This window comes from Hyperoodon ampullatus (assembly GCF_949752795.1).
Source record: "Hyperoodon ampullatus genome assembly, chromosome: 5".
Taxonomy (NCBI): domain Eukaryota; kingdom Metazoa; phylum Chordata; class Mammalia; order Artiodactyla; family Ziphiidae; genus Hyperoodon; species Hyperoodon ampullatus.
Window position 1 is genome coordinate 17,784,341 of NC_136918.1, and position 11,065 is coordinate 17,795,405.

Here is an 11,065-nt window from a genome sequence, read left to right on the forward strand (position 1 = left end):
ACCAAATAAGGACAATAATCGCATGACAAAATTTTTTATTATGTGATCAGCAAAAGAAGAGAATATCAGTCTACAGGACAGAGTGCAGTAAGAGAGTTCTTAGGAGACCAGACATGTGTCCCTGGAAGTTCAAATGCATATGTGAGTGTAATGACCTAAGCTGTTTCTTACCCCAAAGATGAAAAGCTTGCTAAATTAGTCCATGTTGACAAAGATATTGAAAGAAGCAACAGCAGTGTAGCCTTTATTAGCCTGGCAAGGACATGCAAGTTTGCCATCAGTCAAGGGACATGAGGTTTGAGCCATTTACCAGTCCCCAATCCAGAGGCTATCATCTAGGTAAGAAGAACCCAGGGGCAAGTTGGATCTGTGAAGTCATTGGAAAAAGTCATCTAGAAAGCACATGACCCACACCAGACAACTCTACAGCGAGGACACTCCCTATAGGTCCTCTAAAGAATTTGTACTTGTGGCCATGCAGGATATCAAAGACAAGGGACTGAAGCAGAATGAGTTACGTGAAAGATTATTGCTTCTTTCTTTTAATCCCATATCTCAACAATCTGATTTTAGAGGAATATGAAGCAGAAGAGGGAAGAGAGTACAATCATAAGGCAGGAAAGGCTTTGAATTAGAATTTTCAGTGGAATTTTAACTTAGATTGGTCTAAACTTTTTAATATTAAAAAGTGATTATTATTGTGATAATATGTTCTAATAACAGACTATGGCCATAGCTACCCACATGATTTTTGAGACTGACAGATGTCAGAAGACCCAAAGAAGTAATTTCCGACATGTCCCAGCTAGTGTTTCTAAATGAGAGGAGCCTGAAACCTGAGTTCAGACAATTTTGACTTCAGTGACTCCTTAGAATGCATGTAATAGAAGGAGAGAATAGGAAAGCTACCTGATAGGAATGCGATATTCTCTAAGAGTGAGATTGGGTTGTTGCAAAGGGGTACAAAATAGAACATAATTATTATAAGACACATTACCATTTAAGGAAAATGGTTAAAAAGCCATCAGACCGGGCTTCCCTGGTGGCGCAGTGGTTGAGAATCTGCCTGCTAATGCAGGGGACACGGGTTCGAGCCCTGGTCTGGGAAGATCCCACATACCGCGGAGCAACTGGGCCCGTGAGCCACAGCTACTGAGCCTGCGCGTCTGGAGCTTGTGCTCCACAACAAGAGAGGCCGCGACAGTGAGAGGCCCGCGCACTGTGATGAAGAGTGGCCCCCGCTTGCCACAACTAGAGAAAGCCCTCGTACAGAAACAAAGACCCAACACAGCAAAAATAAATAAATAAATAATCTCCCCCTAAATAATTAAAAAAAAAAAAAAAAGCCATCAGACCATGTTAAAGACCTTGTAACCATTACAGAACTGAGTTTTGGAATCCAAATGTCTTCAGAAATCTAGAAAGGTTAAAAATAGATATTGATGGTCATATACTAAACCAATGGACAAAATCTGACCAATATACCTTGATGTTAATACACCCTAGGATTACTGGTGGAGACAGTGGTTCTCACTGTTAGATTTAAAGAATGGCTATTGTTTATGATGGTGAAGGAGATGAGAAAAATTTAGGATTCATTTGTCCAGAGGAAATTTTTTACAGTCTGAAACAGTGCATCAAGATTTCTCCAGATATCATTTACCTACCAGTGACTGGTGTGGGATGGTATTTGAAGGTGTTGGAATATTTAGGTAGTATAATTGTATTTGGAAAGACTTCAGGAGGAAAAATCTGAATCCTTAGAGTGTTATACTATCTCAAGGAAGCTGAATAGAAAATATTTCCTAAGAAGTATTAGTTCTGATGTGACCATGACTCTGTTAATTATATAGCAGACATAGTTTCTCATCAGGGGAAATCTTGTCCTTATCTACCACCCTCCTCCCAGTTGATGTAGAGAAGTGACAATGCTTTGGAAGTTCAGCTGGTGTTTAGGAATGTCAATCAAAGATTCCACCTGGGGGCTTCCCTGGTGGCGCAGTGGTTGAGAGTCCGCCTGCCGATTCAGGGGACACAGGTTCGTGCCCCGGTCCGGGAAGATCCCACATGCCACGGAGCGGCTGGGCCCGCTGAGCCTGCGCGTCCGGAGCCTGTGCTCCGCAACGGGAGAGGCCGCAACAGTGAGAGGCCCGCGTACCGCAAAAAAAAAAAAAAAAAAAAAAACAGATTCCACCTGGATCCTGCGTCTCTCACTGATTTGATTTGTGAGCATTTGGTTAGCACCAAGCTCCTTCCCATCTGTAAGCTAATGCCCATGGCAGCTGTGGGAGAGAAAGGGCTGACACTACCACCACCTGGAGCAGGTATTCTAAACTCTAGACCAGTGTTTCTGAACCATGTCTGATTATGAGAACCACCTGGGGAGATTTTTTAAAATTCAGAAATTCTGATTCAGGTAATCTGTTTTTCCTTTTAAAATCTCTCCTTGTGAATTTAATATTTTGCAAGGGTTGAGAACCACTGTTTGGTTTTGTTAAGGTAACATTGGTTTATAGCATTATATGTTTCTTGTATACAACATTATATTTTGACTTCTATATACACTGCAGCATGTCCATCACTATAAGTCTGGTTTCCACTCATTACCATATGGTTGACTCCCTTTACCCATTTTACCCTTCCCCCACCCCCCTCCCCTCTGGTAACCACTAATCTGTTCTTTGTATCTATGTATTTTCTGTTTGGTTTGTTCATTTATTTTGTTTTCTTTTTTTTACATTCCATGTATGAGTGAAATCATACGGTACTTGACTTATTTTACTTAGCATATTAATGCCCTCAAGGTCCATCCATGTTGTTGCAGATAGCAAGATTTCATCTTTTTATGGCTGAGTAGTAGTATTCCATTGTATGTATATATGCCACATCTTTATCCATTCATCCATTTATGGGCACTTAGATTGTTTCCATATCTTGAGTATTGTAAATAATGTTGCAATGAACATAGGGGTGCATATATCTTTCCAATTAGTGTTTTTGTATTGTTTGGATAAATATCCAGAAATGAAATAGCTGGATCATTTAGTACTTCTAGTCTTAATTTTTTGAGGAATCTCCATTGATATAAGTGGGGTGTTAAAAGTTCTAACTGTAGTTGTGTTCCTGTCAATTTCTCCCTTTGGGTCTGTTAATAATTGCTTTAAATATTTTGGTGCTGTTATATTAGCTGCATATATATTAATAACTGTTATGTCTTGATGAATTGTCCTGTTTATCACTCTATAATGTCCATCTTTGTCTCTTGTTACCTTTTTTGATTGAAGTTTATTTTGTTGGATGGGTGTGGCTATACCCACTTTCTTTTGGCTGTCATTTGTTTGGAGTATCATCTTCCCTCCCTTCACTTGGAGCTTCAGTTTGTCTTTAGAGCTGGATGAGTCGCCTAGATATAGCATATAGTTGGGTCTTGTTTTTAATCCATCCATCCACTCTATTTCTTTTGACTGGTGAATTCAACCCATTTACATGTAGGGGGATTACTGTTAAATGAGGACTTAGTACTGCTATTTTGTCTTTTGTTTTCTGGTTCTTTTATATCTCCATTGTTTCTTTTTCCTTGTGTTTATGTCTGCCATTTCAGTCTGGCAGTTTCTATGATGTTTTTCTCAGTGTTCTCTTTTTTTATATTTCGTGTCTCTGCTCTAGATTTATGTTTCGTGGTTACCGTGAGGTTTGTATAAAATGTGTCATCGGTAGAGAAACAACAGTGTGGCGTGAACATGGGGAAGCAAAAGAAAACACGGAAGTATGCAACATGAAGCGAATGCTTAGTCTCAGAGATCAGAGGCTTAAAGAAAGGGATAGATTAAAACTGAAAAAGAAAGAAACAAAAGATCCCAGTGCACTCAAGGAAAGAGAAGTCCCCCAACACCCTTCCTGCTTATTCTTCCAATATAGCACACAGCTGGGCCCACCTTACCACATCCTGGTTGATACCAACTTTATCAACTTTTCCATTAAAGCCAAACTGGACTTAGTGCAGTCAATGATGGACTGGCTGTATGCCAAGTGTATCCCTTGTATAACTGACTGTGTAATGGCTGAAATTGAGAAATTGGGGCAGAAGTATTGAGTGGCTCTAAGAATTGCCAAGGATCCAAGATTTGAACGATTACCATGCACACACAAAGGAACCTATGCAGTTGACTGCTTAGTACAAAGAGTAACTCAGCACAAGTGTTACATTGTGGCCACAGTTGACCAGGACCTTAAACAAAGAATACGGAAGATCCCTGGAGTTCCCATCATGTACATTTCTCACCATAGGTACAACACTGAGCAGTTGCCAGATGATTATGGGGCCCCTCGGTTCTAATTCTTTTTTTTTTTTTTTTTTTTTTTGTGGTACGCGGGCCTCTCACTGTTGTGGCCTCTCCCGTTGCGGAGCACAGGCTCCGGATGCGCAGGCTCAGCAGCCATGGCTCACGGGCCCAGCCGCTCCGCGGCATATGGGATCCTCCCAGACCGGGGCACGAACCCGTATCCCCTGCATCAGCAGGCGGACTCTCAACCACTGCGCCACCAGGGAGGCCCGGTTCTAATTCTTAAAAGACAAATTTCCTCTGCCTTCCTTTGACCAACTTTATCTTTTGCCAGTTCATTAAACATGCTATAGCATGAATTATTATTCCACTCACCCATATGCTCTGTAATGAGCTGAGTATGGTTAAATATACTCACTTTTTAATGTTGTTTTGAAAATTATATTTTGTGTCATTTTAAAATCTGTTGCATCTTTTTATAAATCAAATAATTGCTCACATTAAAAAAAAATGTCTCATAGGTAAAATAGTCCTTTTTCTCCTGATAGTGTCTTATCTTCATTTGCCTACATGGCCTCCATCCTTTTCCTATTCCCCTTTTATGTTTTTATTGTCTCAAATAACCTCTTTTTATGTTGTGAGTTTGCTACCAAATAGAAGTAGCTAATGTTAATTTGTACTGCTTTTTTCTCTTTAACCTTTATGCTATAATTAAATGTTTAACAATCTATTCTGATACAGAGTAGCAATTTTTTGATTCTGTCTATTTATCACCTTACTCAGAGTTTTCTGTACTTTGCCCTTTTTTTTCTGGAAGAAGAGTTCCTTTCTACATTTCTTGTTAGACAGGTCTAGTGGTGATGAACTCCCTCAGCTATTGTTTGTCTGGGAAAGCCTTTATTTCTCCTTCATATCTGAAGCATAACTTTGCTGGATAGAGTACTCTTGGCTGATATTTTTTACCTTTTGATATTTTGAATATGTCATTCCACTCTCTCCTGGCCTATAGAGTTTCTGCTAGAAATTTTGTTGATAGACTAATGGGGGTTCCTTTGGGGGTTACTGTCTTTTTTCCCCTGGTTGCCTTAAAAATATTTTGTCATTGAATTTTGATAGTTTAATATAATGTATCTTGGAGAATGTGTTTTTGCATTGAAGTACTTAGGTGTTCTCTTAGCATCATGACCTGCATATCCAGTTTCTTCTCCAAGTTTTGGAAGATCTCAGCTATTATTTCTTTAAATAAGCTTTCTGTCCCCTCCTTCATCTCTTCTCCTCCTGGGATAACTATTATCCCTATGTTGCCTTTTCCAGTGAAGTCAGAAGAACAAGAAGAAGAAGAACACTTGTAGAATTTCTTAATTTATTTTTAGTTCTTAGTTCTCTCTCCTCTTCTACCTGAATTATTTCTAGATTTTTATCTTTGAGCTTGATAATTCTCTCTTCCATATGGTCTGCTCTATTTTCAATGTTTTCTAATGCATTTTTCATCTCACTTTCTTTTAGTTCTTCCACTCCAGAATTTCTATGTGGTTCTTTTTTTTTTTTTTCCTTTTTTTTTTGCAGATAGCATTTTTAATTTACAGAGGGGTTTGCCTACTTTCACTTTTTTTTTTTTTAAACATCTTTATTGGAGTATAATTCCTTTACAATGGTGTGTTAGTTTCTGCTTTATAACAAAGTAAATCAGCTATACATATACATATATCCCCATATCTCCTCCCTCTTGCGTCTCCCTCCCACCCTCCCTATCCCACCCCTCTGGGTGATCACAGAGCATTGAGCTGATCTCCCTGTGCTATGTGGCTGCTTCCCACTAGCTATCTATTTTACATTTGGTAGTGTATATATGTCCATGCCACTCTCTCACTTCATCCCAGCTTATCCTTCCCCCTCCCCGTGTCCTCAAGTCCATTCTCTACATCTGCGTCTTTATTCCTGTCCTGCCCCTAGGTTCTTCAGAACTTTTTTTTTCCTTTTTAGATTCCATATATGTGTCTTAGCATATGGTATTTCTTTTTCTCTTTCTGACTTACTTCACTCTGTATGAAAGACTCTAGGTCCATCCACCTCACTACAAATAACTGAATTTCATTTCCTTTTATGGCTGAGTGATATTCCATTGTATATATGTGCCACATCTTCTTTATCCATTCATCTGTTGATGGACACTTAGGTTGCTTCCATGTCCTGGCTATTGTAAATAGAGCTGCAGTGAACATTGTGGTACATGACTTTTTTTGAATTATGGTTTTCTCAGGGTATATGCCCAGTAGTGGAATTGCTGGGTCGTATAGTAGTTCTATTATTAGTTTTTTAAGGAGCCTCCATACTGTTCTCCATAGTGGCTGTATCAATTTACATTCCCACCAACAGTGCAGGAGGGGTGGTTCCCTTTTCTCCACACCCTCTCCAGCATTTGTTGGTTTTAGATTTTTTGATGATGGCCATTCTGACTGGTGTGAGGTGATACCTCACTGTAGTTTTGATTTGCATTTCTCTAATGATTACTGATATTGAGCATCCTTTCATGTGTTTGTTGGCAATCTGTATATCTTCTTTGGAGAAATGTCTATTTAGGTCTTCTGCCCATTTTTGGATTGGGTTGTTTGTTTTTTTGATATTGAGCTGCATGAGCTGCTTGTAAATTTTGGAGATTAATCCTTTGTCAGTTGCTTCATTTGCAAATATTTTCTCCCATTCTGAGGGTCATCTTTTCGTGTTGTTTATGGTTTCCTTTCCTGTGCAAAAGCTTTGAAGTTTCATTAGGTCCCATTTGTTTATTTTTGTTTTTATTTCCATTTCTCTAGGAGGTGCATTAAAAAGGATCTTGCTGTGATTTATGTCCTAGAATATTCTGCCTATGTTTTCCTCTAAGAGTTTTATAGTGTCTAGCCTTACATTTAGGTCTTTAATCCATTTTGGTTTTATTTATGTGTATGGTATTAGGGAGTGCTCTAATTTCATTCTTTTCCATATAGCTGTCCAGTTTTCCCAGCACCACTTATTGAAGAGGCTGTCTTTTCTCCATTGTATATTCTTGCCTCCTTTATCAAAAATAAGGTGACCATATGTGTGTGTGTGTTTATCTCTGGGCTTTCTATCCTGTTCCATTGATCTATATTTCTGTTTTTGTGCCAGTACTGTACTGTCTTAATTACTGTAGCTTTGTAGTATAGTCTGAAGTCAGGGAGCCTGATTCCTCCAACTCCATTTTTCTTTCTCAAGATTGCTTTGGCTATTCGGGGTCTTTTGCGTTTCCATACAAATTGTGAAATTTTTTGTTCAAGTTCTGTGAAAAATGCCAGTGGTAGTTTGATAGGGATTGCACTGAATCCGTAGATTGCTTTGGGTAGTATAGTCATTTTCACAATGTTGATTCTTCCAATCCAAGAACATCTCTCCATCTGTTTGTATCATCATTAATTTCTTTCAGTAGTGTCTCAGTTTTCGGCATACAGGTCTTTTGTCTCCCTAGGTAGGTTTATTCCTAGGTACTTTATTCTTTTTGTTACAGTGGTAAATGGGAGTGTTTCATTAATTTCTCTTTCAGATTTTTCATCATCAGTGTATAGGAATGCAAGAGATTTCTGTGCGTTAATTTTGTATCCTGCTACTTTACCAAATGCATTGATTAGCTCTGGGAGTTTTCTGGTAGCAGCTTTAGGGTTCTCTATGTATAGTATCATGTCATCTGCAAACAGTGACAGGTTTACATCTTCTTTTCTGACTTTGATTCCTTTCATATCATTTTCTTCTCTGATTGATGGGGCTAAAATTTCCAAAGCTATGTTGAATAATAGTGGCGAGAGTGGAACACCTTGTCTTGTTCCTGATCTTACTGGAAATGGTTTCTGTTTTTCACCATTGCAACAATGTTGGCTGTGGGATTGTCATATATGGCCTTTATTATGTTGAGCGAAGTTCCCTCTATGCCTGCTTTCTGGAGGGTTTTTATCATAAATGGTTGTTGAATTTTGTGAAAAGCTTTTTCTGTATCTATTGAGGTGATCATATATGGTTTTTCTCCTTCAGTTTGGTAATATGGTGTGTCACATTGATTGATTTGCCTATGTTGAAGAATCCTTGCATTCCTGGGATAAACCCCACTTGATCATGGTGTATGATCCTTTTAATGTGCTGTTGGATTCTGTCTGCTAGTATTTTGTTGAGGATTTTTGCATCTATGTTCATCAGTGATATTGGCCTGTAGTTTTCTTTCTTTGTGACACCTTTGTCTGGTTTTGGTATCAGTGTGATGGTGGCCTTGTATAGTGAGTTTGGGAGTGTTCCTCCCTCTGCAATTTTTTGGAAGAGTTTGAGAAAGATAGGTGTTAGCTCTTCTCTACATGTTTGATAGAATTCACTTGTGAAGCCATCTGGTCCTGGGTTTTTGTTTGTTGGAAGATTTTTAATCACAGTCTCAATTTCAGTGCTTATGATTGGTCTGTTTATATTTTGTATTTCTTCCTGGTTCAGTCTTGGAGGGTTGTGCTTTTCTAAGAATTTGTCCATTTTTTCCAGATTGTCCATTTTATTGGCATATAGTTGCTTCTGTTAATCTCTCATGATCCTTAGTATTTCTGCAGTGTCACTTGTTACTTCTCCTTTTTCACTTGTAATTTTATTGATTTGAGTTTTGTCCCTTTTTTTCTTGATGACCCTGGCTAATGATTTATCAGTTTTGTTTATCTTCTCAAAGAACCAGCTTTTAGTTTTATTGATCATTGCTACTGTTTCCTTCATTTCTTTTTCATTTATTTCTGATGTGATCTTTATGATTTCTTTTCTTCTGCTAACTTTGGGTTTATTTTGTTCTTCTTTCTCTAATTGTTTTAGGTGTAAGGTTAGGTTGTTTATTTGAGATGTTTCTTGTTTCTTGAGGTAGGATTGTATTGCTATAAAATTCCCTCTTAGAACTTCTTTTGTTGTATCCCATAGATTTTGGGTAATTGTGTTTTCATTGTCATTTGTTTCTAGGTATTTTTCAATTTCCTCTTTGATTTCCTCAGTGATCTCTTCGTTATTTAGTAGTGTATTCTTTAGCCTCCATGTGTTTTTATTTTTTACAGATTTTACAGATTTTTTCCTGTAATTGATATCTAGTCTCATAGTGTTTTGGTTGGAAAAGATACTTGCTACGATTTCAATATTCTTAAATTTACCAAGGCTTGATTTGTGACCAGGATATGATCTATTCTGGAGAATGTTCCATGAGCACTTGAGAAGTGTATTCTGTTGTTTTGGATGGAATGTCCTATAAATATCAATGAAGTCCATCTTGTTTACTGTATCATTTAAAGCTTGTGTTTCTGTATTTATTTTCAATTTGGATGATCTGTCCATTGGTGAAAGTGGGGTGTCAAAATCCGCTACTATGATTGTGTTACTGTCAATTTCCCCTTTTATTGCTGTTAGTATTTGCCTTATGTATTGAGGTTCATAAATCTTACAATTGTTATATCTTCTTCTTGGATTGATCCCTTAGCCATTAGGTCGTGTCCTACTTTGTCTCTTGTAATAGTCTTTATTTTAAAGTCTATTTTGTCTGATATGAGAATTGCTACTCCAGCTTTCTTGTGATTTCCATTTGCATGGAATATCTTTTTCCATCCCCTCACTTTCAGTCTGTATGTGTACCTAGGTCTGATGTGGGTCTCTTGTAGACAGCATATATACAGTTCTTATTTTTGTATCCATTCAGCCAGTCTGTGTCTTTTGGTTGGAGCTTTTTATCCATTTACATTTAAGGTAGTTATCGATATGTATGTTCCTATTAGCATTTTCTCAATTGTTTTGGGTTTGTTATTGTAGGTCTTTTCCTTTCCTTGTGTTTCCTGCCTAGGGAAGTTCCTTTAGCATTTGTTGTAAAGCTGGTTTGGTGGTGCTGAATTCTCTTAGCTTTGCTTGTCTGTAAAGGTTTTAATTTCCCCATCGAATCTGAATGAGATCCTTGCTGGGTAGAGTAATCTTGGTTGTAGGTTTTTCTCCTTCATCACTTTAAATATGTCCTGCCACTCCCTTCTGGCTTGCAGAGTTTCTGCTGAAAGATCAGCTGTTAACCTTATGGGGATTCTCTTGTATGTTATCTGTTGTTTTTCCCTTGCTGTTTTTAATATTTTTTCTTTGTATTTAATTTTTGATAGTTTGATTAATATGTGTCTTGGAGTGTTTCTCCTTGGATTCATCCTGTATGAGACTGTCTGCTTCCTGTACTTGACTGACTTATTTCCTTTCCCATATTAGGGAAGTTTTTGACCATAATCTCTTCAAATATTTTCTCAGTCCCTTTCTTTTTCTCTTCTTCTTTTGGGACCCCTATAATTTGAATATTGGTGCATTTAATGTTGTGCCAGAGGTCTCTGAGACTGTCCTCAATTCTTGTCATTCTTTTTTCTTTATTCTGCTCTGCAGTAGTTATTTCCACTATTTTATTTTCCTGGTCACTTTTCTGTTCTTCTGCCTCATTTATTCTGCTATCGATCCCTTCTAGAGAATTTTTAATTCCATTTATTGAGTTGTTCATCATTGTTTGTTTGCTCTTTAATTCTTCTAGGTCCTTGTTAAATGTTTCTTGTATTTTCTCCATTCTATTTCCAAGATTTTGGATCATCTTTACTATCATTACTTATTTCCTATTCATTTGTTTGGTCGGTTTTTACCTTGCTCCTTCATCTGCTGTGTGTTTCTCTGTCTTTTCATTTTGCTTAACATATTGTGTTTGGGGTCTCCTTTTCACAGGCTGCAGGTTCGTAGGTTCCATTGTCTGCCCCCAGTGGGTA

The 11,065-nt window shown here is 37.8% G+C and overlaps 1 pseudogene across 1 annotated transcript; it reads left to right on the top strand.

Moving 5' to 3' along the window:
• Positions 1-3,740: 3,740 nt before the first annotated feature.
• On the top strand, positions 3,741-4,336 carry LOC307053996 (rRNA-processing protein FCF1 homolog; annotated as a pseudogene). Its single transcript has one exon. The product of its transcript is annotated as an rRNA-processing protein FCF1 homolog (transcript).
• The last annotated feature ends 6,729 nt before the right edge of the window (positions 4,337-11,065 follow it).